This window comes from Nestor notabilis, unplaced genomic scaffold (assembly GCF_000696875.1).
Source record: "Nestor notabilis isolate BGI_N333 unplaced genomic scaffold, ASM69687v1 scaffold25019, whole genome shotgun sequence".
NCBI classification, from domain to species: Eukaryota; Metazoa; Chordata; class Aves; order Psittaciformes; family Psittacidae; genus Nestor; species Nestor notabilis.
In genome coordinates, this window is record NW_009945543.1 from 658 (window position 1) to 12,633 (window position 11,976).

General features: G+C 51.9%; 1 protein-coding gene across 1 annotated transcript in view; it reads left to right on the top strand.

The window, feature by feature from the left end:
- Nucleotides 1-11,976, top strand: part of KSR2 (kinase suppressor of ras 2) — a gene marked incomplete at its 5' end in the record, with an annotated part of 39,915 nt that overhangs the window by 654 nt on the left and 27,285 nt on the right. The gene's annotated exons all lie outside the window — the stretch shown is intronic.

The following is an 11,976-nucleotide window of genomic DNA, read 5'->3' on the forward strand; positions in this document are numbered from 1 at the left end:
TCCTTGTGGCCTCCTCTGGACTTGCTCCAACAGCTCCATGTCCTTCTTACATTGAGGATACCAGAACTGAGTGCAGCTTCTTATTTTCAGCTTAGAGGTAGAAAAGCCCTTTGCAGCTCGAAGTAGATACCGTCCCAGTGGGGATGCTGTTGGAATGGTGTCTACTTTTCTCCCTGGGAAAGTGGGGTGGATGGGGAGCTCCAAGGGGCTCCAGGGCTGGTGGAGCATGGCATGGGTGGGTTGGGTGGTGGGATTTTGAAGGTGCAACATGGGGACGCACAACCTGGATGTAAGAGTTGTGTGTGGATTTGAGCTCTTGAGCTCTTGGAGAGGCCTACAAGGATGCAGAAAAGGGACCTTCACCAGGGCCTGTAGTCATAGGACAAGGGGTGATGGGTTTAAATTGAAACAGGGGAGGTTTAGATTAGATGTTGAGGGTGGTGAGGCGCTGGCACAGGTTGAGAAGAGACTTCTCAGTCTCTGCCCATGCTCTTTCCTACCGTTCTTGCTCTGTGGCTCCAGTACCGGCAGGGGCTGCTGCTGTGCAGGGAAAGGGCTCCCGGCACCAACGTGCTGCATCTCCAGCCCGTTAGCGGCCGTGCTCAGAAAGCCCTTCTGCTGCCTCGGCGTGGGGTGGCAGAGGGGAGCGGTGCTCACCCGGGACATCATCTCCTCTCCCCGAGGATGCGTTGGGATGAAGCACATCCAGAACAGGAGCTCCAGGGATGACTGTGCTGCCTGTCCCCAAATCTGGGGTTCTTGGCGGGATAAAAAGGCCCCTGAGGGATGTGGTGGGAGCAAGGGAAAGCCTGGGGATCCTCCTCGGTGACACAGACCCTCCTGCCCAGCCCTGAAGGCAGCGTGATGCTCTGGCTGGGGCTTGGGAAGGGTTAAACTCCACTGCTCCCGGCTGCCAGACCCTGGTGCGCCCCTGTTATAGCAGGAGGAGACCAGAGCAGGTTTGGAATGGGCTTGGGGTGGCTGCAGCATCCCGGTGTCACTTGTTTCCCCATTGTGTTCCTGAGGCTGCAGCATCCACAGGGCTGGGGTTGTTGCACTAAATGAGGGTGGTCATTCTTCTGCCCTGAGCTGGGACCTTTTGGTGTCTAAAGGCTTTTAGAAATGAATTTGTTTCATCTGGTCAATGCCCCCTGTAAGGCCACCCTCCCCATCATGCTTAAGCTCTGGGGAGTTGTATTTACATCGATGTCCATCCCAGTGAGCATCCACACCTTTGCAGGAGCAGCCCATCTCCTCTGATGCTTTTGTGTTCCAGCATCTGATCTAAGCTCTACCCTCACCTAATGGAGTGGGTATCACCGAGGCAAAAGCCTGCTTTTGCTTCCCCAAAGTAGACACCACCCCCAGCGTGGTCATCACATGCTCCAGGTCTCCCTGACATGGGTTTGGGTGAGGTTTGGACATGGGTGTCTGGACCTTACTCCAGCAAACCCTTTGGTTGCTGATTCTCTGGGCCAGCAAGGGATGGATGCCTGGGATTCCCTGCGAGGGGAAAGATGAATTAAGAAAGGAAAGAGAGAGCTGATGCTAACAAAGCTCTTTTGTGCATCCTAACGGGGGTTCATCGTGCCTATGTGGGTGTCCCAGGCCACTTGGAGAACAGGGGAGGTAAATTTTCCCTAATGGCACTTCATGGTTTTTCAGGACACAACACTAAATCCCACTTGCTAATCCCATTAGTGCTTCGGGATAACAATTAGTGCATTAAAGAGGCAGCTTCTTCTCTTCCCCCTTTTCTCCACCAGAGGTGTGCTCAAATGTAGCTGTTTATCAGGCTGGATGTGATGGGTAACGCTTTGCCTGGCAGAGGAAAAAGTGTCTTTTTGGGCTGTTATCAGTTAGTTCCTATTTTATGCCTGTGTCCATGCAATGCATGTGTATTTTGGGGTGGGTTTGCTGCTTTTTAGTGTCATAATTGTGGTGTCTGGGACCTCTGTGCTCTCTGTAAGAGGGAAGTTTCCTCCTGACCTCAAACACCAAATGGAGCTCATTCTGAAACATGATTTCAAGCTTTCTCTTATCAGCCCCTTCTGGATTTAGCTGTTCCAGTGGGCTCTTGGTTTGCTTTGGATCGTGGCTTTCTGTTCCGTGTTTGTATCCCAGCATGGAAATATGGGTTAGAATTGGAGAGCTGGTAGTCTGGTGACCCCAAGTGCTGGGATGGATCTCCTGGGGTGATTTTGCGTCTAGATTTGCCCCCATCCTGCCTCTCTTCAGGCTGCTGTCTTGTGAGACCCATCTGAAACCCTCTCAAGAGGAAGGCTGGTGTCCCTCAGGCTGCTTTACCTGGTGAGCCCCATCTCGGGATGGGACAAAATGGGCTCTGGGGAGCCAAGGTAATAGCAAGAAGCTCTGTCCCTATGAGCTATGGGTTAGTATTGATGGAGAGAAGCTGTCAGGGCACTGTGGGGCTGCCCTACAGATTATTCCATCTCAGTGCAGGCACTAAGGTAAAACACCACCATATATTTGTGAGAGCAGAAGCAGCAACCGTGTCCTCTCTGGAGCAAGGCGACCATGTACCACTTGATTCTTGATGACAGCTCTTAAGTTTGCTTGTACCTTGTGTTTCTGAGCTTATTTCTAGGGTTTAATCCATTACTTTTGTGTGCCAAGACCTCCTGAAGCAGTGGTTAAGGTTTTCTGAGCTTAGAGCCTCAGGTTTTCCTGCATGGAGCCTCCAGCTGTTGACCGTAACTCTGGAGTATGGAACATTACTCCTAAAAAGATCCCCTGGCTTCCATAAATCCACAATCCATAAACATCCCATGAATGGCCTTGCAAGGGAAACAAAACATTTAGAGTGCTTGATAATATAATGCCCATTTACTACCTCATGAATTCCACGGGCCATTTAAATCCTTCATGGGTAGTTAATGATTATCCATCAGCAAGAAGTCAGGAGAAAAACCAGACTCTGAGTGGAAGGTCTTAAAAATACATCAGTTGGGGAGTAAAAGTCAAGCTGGTTAAGAGGGAGCCCAAGAGGGTGTGTGTTAACCCTTGAAGGGTGTGTGTAAACCAGCTTCTGGAAGCAAGATCTGCCCCAGGGTGTCCTGCCCCAATGGGTCATCTTCATCCTTAGGCCCATATAAAGGGGACCTGAGCCAAAAACCTCATCCCCTTCCCGGCTGTGGTTCCTTTTGCCACGCTGGTGTCTGACCAAACTCATGAGCTCCGTGGCTTTCAAAGAACAGCCTCTGGCAATCGGATGGGAAGAGGATCAGAGCATGTCAACAGTGGATTAAAGCAGCGTGACCCGGCAGAGCTGAGCCCAAGGGGATGCTGAGCTCTCCTCAGGGCTGACATGAAGCAGCTGCTGGAGACGACATGCTGTGTTAGTGGTGTACCCAGGGCAGGTTTGGGCTGGGATCAGGATCCTGCAGCTCAAGGCAGCTTTATTGTGGGTGTGTTTTCAATCAAGTCTCCTTATCCTGTATCATCACAATTGCATTCAAGGCGTGGGTACAGGTAGGGTTGGGTGCTCTGGTGCAAGACGTGTTCTGTTTATCCAAGCCCAGGTGATGGTTGACTTCCTTGTCTTTAATCTCAGTGATCGTGAGGGTGAGTTTTGGTTAGAGCATCTTCCAGTGCCTAAAGGGGCTCCAGGAAATCTGGAGAGGGGCTTTGGACAAGGGCCTGGAGGGACAGGACAAGGGCAATGGCTTTAACCTGCCAGAGGGGAGACTGAGAGACTGAGATGAGCTCTGAGGCAGAAGTTCTTCCCTGTGAGGGTGCTGAGGTGCTGGCACAGGGTGCCCAGAGAAGCTGTGGCTGCCCCATCCCTGGCAGTGTTCAAGGCCACGTTGGACACAGGGGCTTGGAGCAACCTGCTCTAGTGGAAGGGGCCCCTGCCTGTGGCAGGGATTGGAGCTGGAGGAGCTTTAAGGTCCCTTCAACCCAAACCAGGCTGGCATTCTGTAATGCTATCATATCCTGGATGGGTAAACTCAGATCTGGTGACAGTGCACTTATCCACTTCCTTATTTTCCTCTTGTATTATTTCCAACTCCAACTTGAAGCTTTCTGTATCGTGGGTGTTTTTCTCCATCCCATGTAACAGAAACTCCCTGAGAACAGGATATCTCCTGTGGCACTTGGCCAAGGCTGGTGTAGGATCCTACTTGGGGAATCTGGGCAGATGTGTAAAACTGAGTCATAGACTTACAGAAACCTGGGACCAGAGAAGTCTTCTCTACCATCCCTATCACACTGAGCAGCCTGTGGTTAGACTGTCCCTAGAGTTAATAGTCTAAGCTGGAATTCAATGTTACTGAGAGATAGGTCATTGATTCTGCTGCTCTGCAACCTTTATAATAATGATGTTTTCCCTTGTATCAATGTCAATCAACTCTTCTACCAGGTAGGTCAATTATTTGCTATTCCACACGGCTTGGATTTGAAAGAGCAGCATTGAGATGGATCTCATGCCTGGTGTGTCTGACATTTCCCAGGCTTGGAAAGGCAAGTGGGCTCTTGGCATTGGGGATGAGCAAGAGATTGATGTTTGCAGAGCAGGTGGATGCAGCAGGACACCACCAACATGTGCAAATAACCCATCTGCAGCATTGTGTTATTCATCCTGTATGGCTCCAAATGTGTAGAGACCCGCTTGGTACGTCTGCGATGGGGAGAGCACTGAAGTGGGGGAATTTGAAGAGCAAACGGAGCAGCATCTCTCTCTGTGTTTGCAAATCATCTTTGTGATGCATCTCGGTGCCTTTGGTGAGTCAGGGCTGTGGAGTTGTGCGCAGGTCCTGGCTTGCCTCCAGCTCTCTCAAAGTATGGTCTGCACACCACGTCTTGACAGTGATGGGTAGGCTCCGTAACCAACTGGTGCTCTGCTGCAATTATCCCACTGCTCTGGGCTGCAGTTCTCCTTAGGTATGTCATTAATGTTAATTACTGCTGTGGCATTCCATCAAGAGGAGCTTTAACGTGCTTGGAGGAGAAACTTTTCACCGTGTCCTTTAATGAGAGATTGAGCCTCCTTTTGCCACTTTGGAAACAGAGAGCGTGGTGATGAACTGAGACAAAGATTAACATCGTGAGGTGGGAGGTGGCAGAGCTCTCCTGCTGCTGGCACTGCTGCCTGATGTGCTGTCTCCCTTGTGTCCATGCTGGAGGGGAGGGCAAGTGCTGTGGTCAATGTGCCATGGTAGTGACTAGGGAATGGATTGTCCGCTGTTGGTCATGATACAACCAGGAGGACACGCTTGAGCTCTTTGCAGTTCTCTCTTCCAGTTGCAGCTATGCAGGAAGGACATGAAGCAGCTCCTCTGTCCTTTTCTTTGTGGTCCAAGAGGTTGGTGAGTTCATTTCATCACCATCCTGCAAGCACCCCCCGGCCTGCTGTTGTGGCCAACCCAGAGCCCAAGCATGTGGTGGGCTGGACAAGTGCTTTGATGGCTTCCTTGGCAATAATGAAGTGAAATCCAAGCAGGCAGGGAGAGCAGGCTCCCCAGAAAGCCATGAGACTGCTTCGACTTCTCCTTTTCAACTAAAGAGCTGCCCAAGCCTACCAAGCATCAGCAACCTGAGATCCAGAGGCAGCCTGTAAGCAAACCACAGAGCAAAGATTGCCCTAAGTCTCTTCCGAGATAGCAGGTTTGCAGAGCTGTAGTTAGTGTAATGAACCTCCACCTCTGGGCTTTCCTCCAAAACAGGTCCAAGTGCTTGTGCAGGTGCTTGGACCGCACCATGTGTTACTCTGCTCATGTTGATGCAAGGCGAAGTTCTTGAGTTGATCACATCTCTTTCCTTAGCTGGTTTTTGCAAGCATGGAGATGATGATGATGGCTCAAAAATGGGGTCTAATACCAATGGAGAACTCTGTGGTTTTCAACCCACCCATTCCTCTCCCACAAGGACAGGCTGAGAGAGCTCAGTTGTTCAGCCTGGAGAAGAGAAGGCTCCGGGGAGACCTTATTGTAGCCTTTCAATACTTAAAGGGGGCTTTTAGAAAAGGTGGGGACAGACTTTAGTAGGACCTATAGTGACAGGACAAGGGTAAAGGTTTTAAACTATAAGAGGGAGATTTAGACTAGATATAAGGAAGAAATTCTTTATGATGAGGGTGCTGAGGCGCTGGCACAGGGTGCCCAGAGAAGCTGTGGCTGCCCCATCCCTGGCAGTGTTCAAGGCCAGGTTGGACACAGGGGCTTGGAGCAACCTGCTCTAGTGGAAGGGGTCCCTGCCTGTGGCAGGGGTTGGAACTGGAGGAGCTTTAAGGTCCCTTCCAACCCAACCCATGATTCTATGGGATGGATGAGGAAACCCATCTGGGTGCAAACAAGGAACACCCAGGACTGAACTGGTGTGCAAGTGGCTAAAGAAGACTCCATCTCAGCATCCTTAGTTGGCCATAGCTGGTGGTGCTTATCCCTCCAGTGCCCTTGTGTGTCCCTCAAAGAAACATAACGGTGGAAACGAAGAAACCAGAAGGGGCTTAATGAGAAACAGGATCCTGTTTCTCAGGATTTGCTTCAGGATCTGGCAATTAGCTCCTGGAGCTCCTTCCACACAGCAGCCTGTGTCTGCTTCATGTGCCACTCCTGCCCTCCTGCAGCACCATCTCATGGGCACTCGAGTGCTGGGAGAGGAGAAAGAAAAACCCTGCTTGGTTCGAGCTCCTTTCAAAGAGTTTCCCAGCTCTATAATTTGCAGCTGTAATAAAAAGTTCTGCTTTGTGCTCCGAAAAGAGAATAATAGATCAGTAAGACTTGAACGTTAAAGTGCAGCCATCCAGGGAAGTAGGGACAGGCACTTGGATAAATATTTAACTGTTGAGGCTTTGATATGAAAACCCTGCTTTTCCTCTGGCTGGAGGAGGAGGAGGTTTGTTGCCTCTTACAGTAATGGGGAGGATAAATGTAACATCTGGTGGCTATTCTTTATGTATTTATTTTGATATTGAGCAAGTATTGCACCGAGCTTGTGCAGACCTGGGTGTAGAATGAAGAAATTTCTTCTCTTCAGGCAGGTTCAAATAATTCACTGGCTTTACCTCTGTGTTTGCCTTGAACACTGAACATGTTAAAGCAGCCGGTACTGTCCTGGCTGCACAGGGAAGGATGTGCAATGGCAGTGGGTGTAGATGCTGTATGTTGGCTTTAAGGCATGAAAGGTGACCCAGTGCCTCCTTTTCTGACTGTGATGGCCCCAACCATGATAGTTCTGGTCCAAACTCCTCAAGCCTGTTGGTTTGGAGTTGAGAAGAGAAGGCTCTGGAGTGGCCTTAGAGCAGCTCCAGTGCCTAAAGGGGCTACAAGAAACCTGGAGAGGGTCTTTGGACAAGGGCCTGGAGGGACAGGACAAGGGGGAATGGCTTTCACCTGCCAGAGGCGAGGTTCCTGTTCCCATCCACACCTGATCACCTTCTGCTGGTGATCAGTTGCTTTCCCATCGTATCCTGCTCTTCCAGCCTGTGACATCGCAGCTGCTTTTGCACAGCCAAGCTCTGTTACTCCTCACCAGGTACCTTTGTGTCGGGGACCCTACAGCATCCTTCCCATTCCCGCATCCCTCCTCACGCCGCGATTCCCCATCAATCCCTGCCCTCCCACAGGTCTTCCATGCACGTAGAGCCTCGCTGGGACTGAAAGGAGTGACGAACCCTTTGTCCTGGGTGTCTGCTCCTGTTTTTCACCGCCTCTTGAAACCCTCTATTTGTTTCCCGCAGCCGGTGATGAGCGTTTGAGTGATCGCACAGAGCAGGCGAGGATGAGCCATTCAGGCTGGATTGGCACCTGAAGGGATTTGCATTAAGCACTTCAAACTAGCTGGGCTTTTATTTTCCCCTCCTTTTTCTGAAAACCTTCATCATATATTTAGCAGATTCTTGCATGAAATTACCTCTCTAATAGTTGCCATTTACCCATCTGAGCATGGAATCGATCCCAACTAGCAGTGCTGATTTACCCAAGCATCCATGCCAGCCCGGGGCAGAAATCAGCCCTGATGCTCCTGTGAACTCTGGTTTTTGGAGTTTCGGGTGCAGGGTGCTGTGTCTGGTGTCCCTGCTGAGACATGCATGGGAAGACGAGGATAAAAGGGTTTTTTTGGCCATGCAGACAGTTAGGGGATGGTGAGAGGTAACGTTGAACAGGTTGACTGGGGATGCCAGTGAGGGTCTGTGTGTCCAGGAGCAGCCATGGGGCTTGTAATGTAGGAACCAGTGAGCCTGGAAAAGGTCTGGGGAGCCGACGGCTGCACGGAGCAGGATCCAGCCCCGTTTTCCCGGTGGGAAGCCCGGAATCCCTGCAGCAAGGGTTGCTTGGTGCTGGCAGAGCCCCCGGGACCGCTGAGCTTTGCAGCCTCCTGCAGTGGGGATGAGGCTGGGATGAGCATGGAGAAGGGACCTGAGACTCCTGGAGTGTCCAAAAGGAATAGTTGGGATGTTCAGATTTGGGGATTTGCTCTGAATCTGGCCAGAAAGGAACCATTGTCCCTGCGGTGGCACTTTTCCTGCCATTCCCGGGGGATGCTGCAGTCGCCCCAGGGTGTCTGCATGATTCTGGGCGGGCTTCAAGCCTAGAGATGGGCTGTGCGTGGTCCTCTGTTCCCCACAAACCCTTTAAAGCCAAAATGAGAAGTAACTGGTCTAGAACTAACTCCCCATGTCCTTGACTGGCGTTTTGCTGCCTTCCCCGGCTGGGCTGGAGTCTCATTTCGGTGGTTGTCCAGCTGTGACTGGAGGAAAATGGTCCTTCCCGGGGGCTGGGAGGTATCAGCACTATCTAAATAGCCCCTTACGGCAGCCCCAGGCTTTGCCAAGCCTGTTCCCTTCTGCTGCATTTGCTTCTCCATCAGCATTCCTGGGTAATCACTGGGATGTTTTAAGCGGAGCGCTTACCTCCCCCTCCCAGAGCCAAGCAGCGAGAACTTCCCAGCTTCTGGAGAGGTGTGAAATGGTGCTTAATGGGGGGATTAGTGCAGCCAACCCCCCCTCATCCCCCTGAGCATCCAAGCGAGCCGGGTTTGCATCCTGCAAACATCCTGGACCTTTTGCTGCTTCCTCCCCATCCATCTGGGGTTGTTCGGCTGAGATATCCATCAGTGAGGTCTGGCTGTGCCCCCTGTTACAGGAATAGGGGGTCTGCTACTGTGTAGGGGATTTATCCCTATGGAAAACTGAATTAAGCTGATGTTATTCCTTGTTTTGAAACAAGAAGTCCCTTTTTTTATTTCTGCTGTCCTTGATGGATTTGGGGGTGTGTATGTGGGGTGATTCCCAGCGGGACCTGGCACAGAGCTGGAGGCTCCTCTGGGATGGGATGCAGGATATGGGGACTCTGGGGGGTGGGGAGGGGGGTGTTAAGCTGGCAGGACCATGATGCATTTCCAGCACTTGCTTTCCCCGCCCTCCATGGGATTTACGCCCCTATCTCCACTCACCACCTGAAAAGTGAGACGCTTTTCACCCCCACAGCAGAAAAAGCCGAATTCAGGAGTGGATTGCAAAGGAGGAAAGGTTTTTGTAGTGGGGCTGAGATGGTGCAGCCCCAGGCGTGGTGGGCACATCCTGCACCATCCTGGTAGTCACCAGCCAAAGCACATCCCTCTAATAGCCAGAAGTGCTTTGAGCTTTACTAAAAGTCCTGTTGGTAGGTGGTGGGGTGTCTCATCCTGTCCTGGGCAGTGCAGAAGCACAGCGTGGTCTGACCAGATGGACTCATTGTTCTCAAGGGGCTTTTCCAACCTGATTCTATGAAACATCATTCCCCAAAAACGCTGCTGGTGTAAGGCCAAGGGAACCATCCCAATTTTACTCTGAGATGCTGCAGGGCAGATGGGTGATGTAGGAGGCTGGTGAGGAGTGGGCTGTGACCACCATGGCAGCAAGTTCCTATGGCTGATGCCATCCCACATCTCTGCTCTGAAGCCCATGCAGTGAGGGCACTATTTGACCCTCTTTTTGCACAAGCAGCCCCAAATAGGGCTTGGTTTACATGGCAGGGTGGGGTTTGCTCCATGTCCTGCTGCCACTCTAGGTGCCTTGTCCCCATGTTGGTTGCTATGGCCTTGGGGCTGCTTTGGAACATCCGAGACGAGATTGTGGAGAATCAGAGGAACTGCATCACCTCTTGCGTGTCTTTGTAGCTTGTCTGCGCTTGCAGGACTTGTGCTCCTCTAGATGTTGGGTTATTTGCTGTTCCTACCTTCTTCCCCATTGCCTTTGCTGGACGATGGGGCAGAGGGTTGCTCCCTGCAACCGTGCACGCTGCTGGGACACCCACTGCCAATTTGGGGGCAAAGGGACAACCATGTCCGCTACATCCCAGCCATGGGCTTGCCCATGGACCAGGCAAAAGGGGTCAAGGCCATGGTGAGACACTATGCAGCCAACCCTCACCTGGTTGGGCCATGGGGGTTGTGTGTATTTCTGAATTCATTTTTCACTCCTGAAGAAACAGGCAGAGAGAAAAATCTCTCCAAAATCACTCATCCTTCCTAATAACAAGAGCTGTCACAGCCCCCTTGGCACGGAAATGGTGCTCGTGGTAACTATTTGCTCTGGAACGGATTTATGGGTGGAAAAAATGGAATTAGTGGCTAATCAGTGCTTTGCAGGAAGCATGATGGGCTGGATGCTGAGGCCAAGCTGGGGCCATGCCTGTGCTGGGTGAGATGCTATGGTCATGGCACTGGGCTGGGATCAAGCAGCAGTGATGGAGGGGTCAGTCTGGCTGTGGAGCTTCTTCTCACCCTGGTGCTTGGCAGATTTGCTTTAAGGACTTAGATTGTCCCTTGCAGGGCATAGCAAGCACCAGCCATGGGGCTGCTCGTGCATTGGACCCTCATGGACTCCAAGGCAGGAGGGTTGTTCTGTTGGACCTGCCTGGAGCAATCACCTTCCCCATCCCAAGGCCACGTTGGATGCAGGGGCTTGGAGCAACCTGCTCTAGTGGAAGGTGTCCCTGCCCGTGGCAGGGGTTGGAGTTGGAGGAGCTTTAAGGTCCCTTCAACCCAAACCTCTCTGGGATTCTATGATTCACTCTATGATCCCAAGCCCAGCTCACCCAAAGAAGTCATTGCAGCCACCCTAAAGGCAGCAGCAGCAGCTTTTCCTGTGTGAGGAAACAATTAACTTATTAAAGGGTGGTTTAATTTTCTTCTACTGAAGCTGCTGCACAGTCATTTCCTATCTGCTGGTGCGGCCAGATGCCCATGGGTGCTGCTGGGCCTGGGGCAGTGGGAGATGCATGGTCCCAGGGAGGATGGTTCTCCTGAGGTGTCTTAGCTCTGGTCAGTGGTGTTGGGATGATGGCAGCTGAGCAGGACCCTGTGCTGGGAATGAGTGTGGAAGTGTTCAGGAAAGCAGCCGCTTTCCCCTCTGGCAGATTAAAGCCATTGCCCTTGTCCTGTCCCTACAGGCCCCTGTCCAAAGCCCCTCTCCAGGTTTCCTGTAGCCCCTTTAGGCTCTGGAGCTGCTCTAAAGTCTCCCCTTCAGGAGCCTTCTCTTCTCCAGCTGCCCCAGCCCACCAGATCATGACTGCTCCAGACCCCCTGGATCAAAGGCAGCAAGTTGCGTTAGAGGCTGTGATTCAGTTGTAGATCAATGCTGACTGTGTCAGCTGCAAGAAAACCATCTCCAGCCATGTGTGAGCTGCGCTGCTGGGAGAGCAGGAGGCTCCTTGATGTCCAAGAGCTGTCGCACCGCCTGCCATGTGCTCAGATGGGGATCTCTGCCCCAAATCCTCCAGATCTCCAAAGAGATTGAGCTGCCCTTCCCACAGACTGCTTTGGGCCAGGCAGATGCTGCTCCTCTCTGCCAGGCACTATTGCACTGTGGCCGGGGTGAGAATGGCTGAGCCAGCAAGGCAGAGCAGAGCCAGGTACCTGCAGCCCAGCCTTTCAAGCTGTCAGTATCACTCTGCATTGCAAACCCTTCTGGTTTGTGTGCTGCTTTGGGCCCATCGAGCCACTGAAGTGGTGGCTGGGCCTTGTCACAGC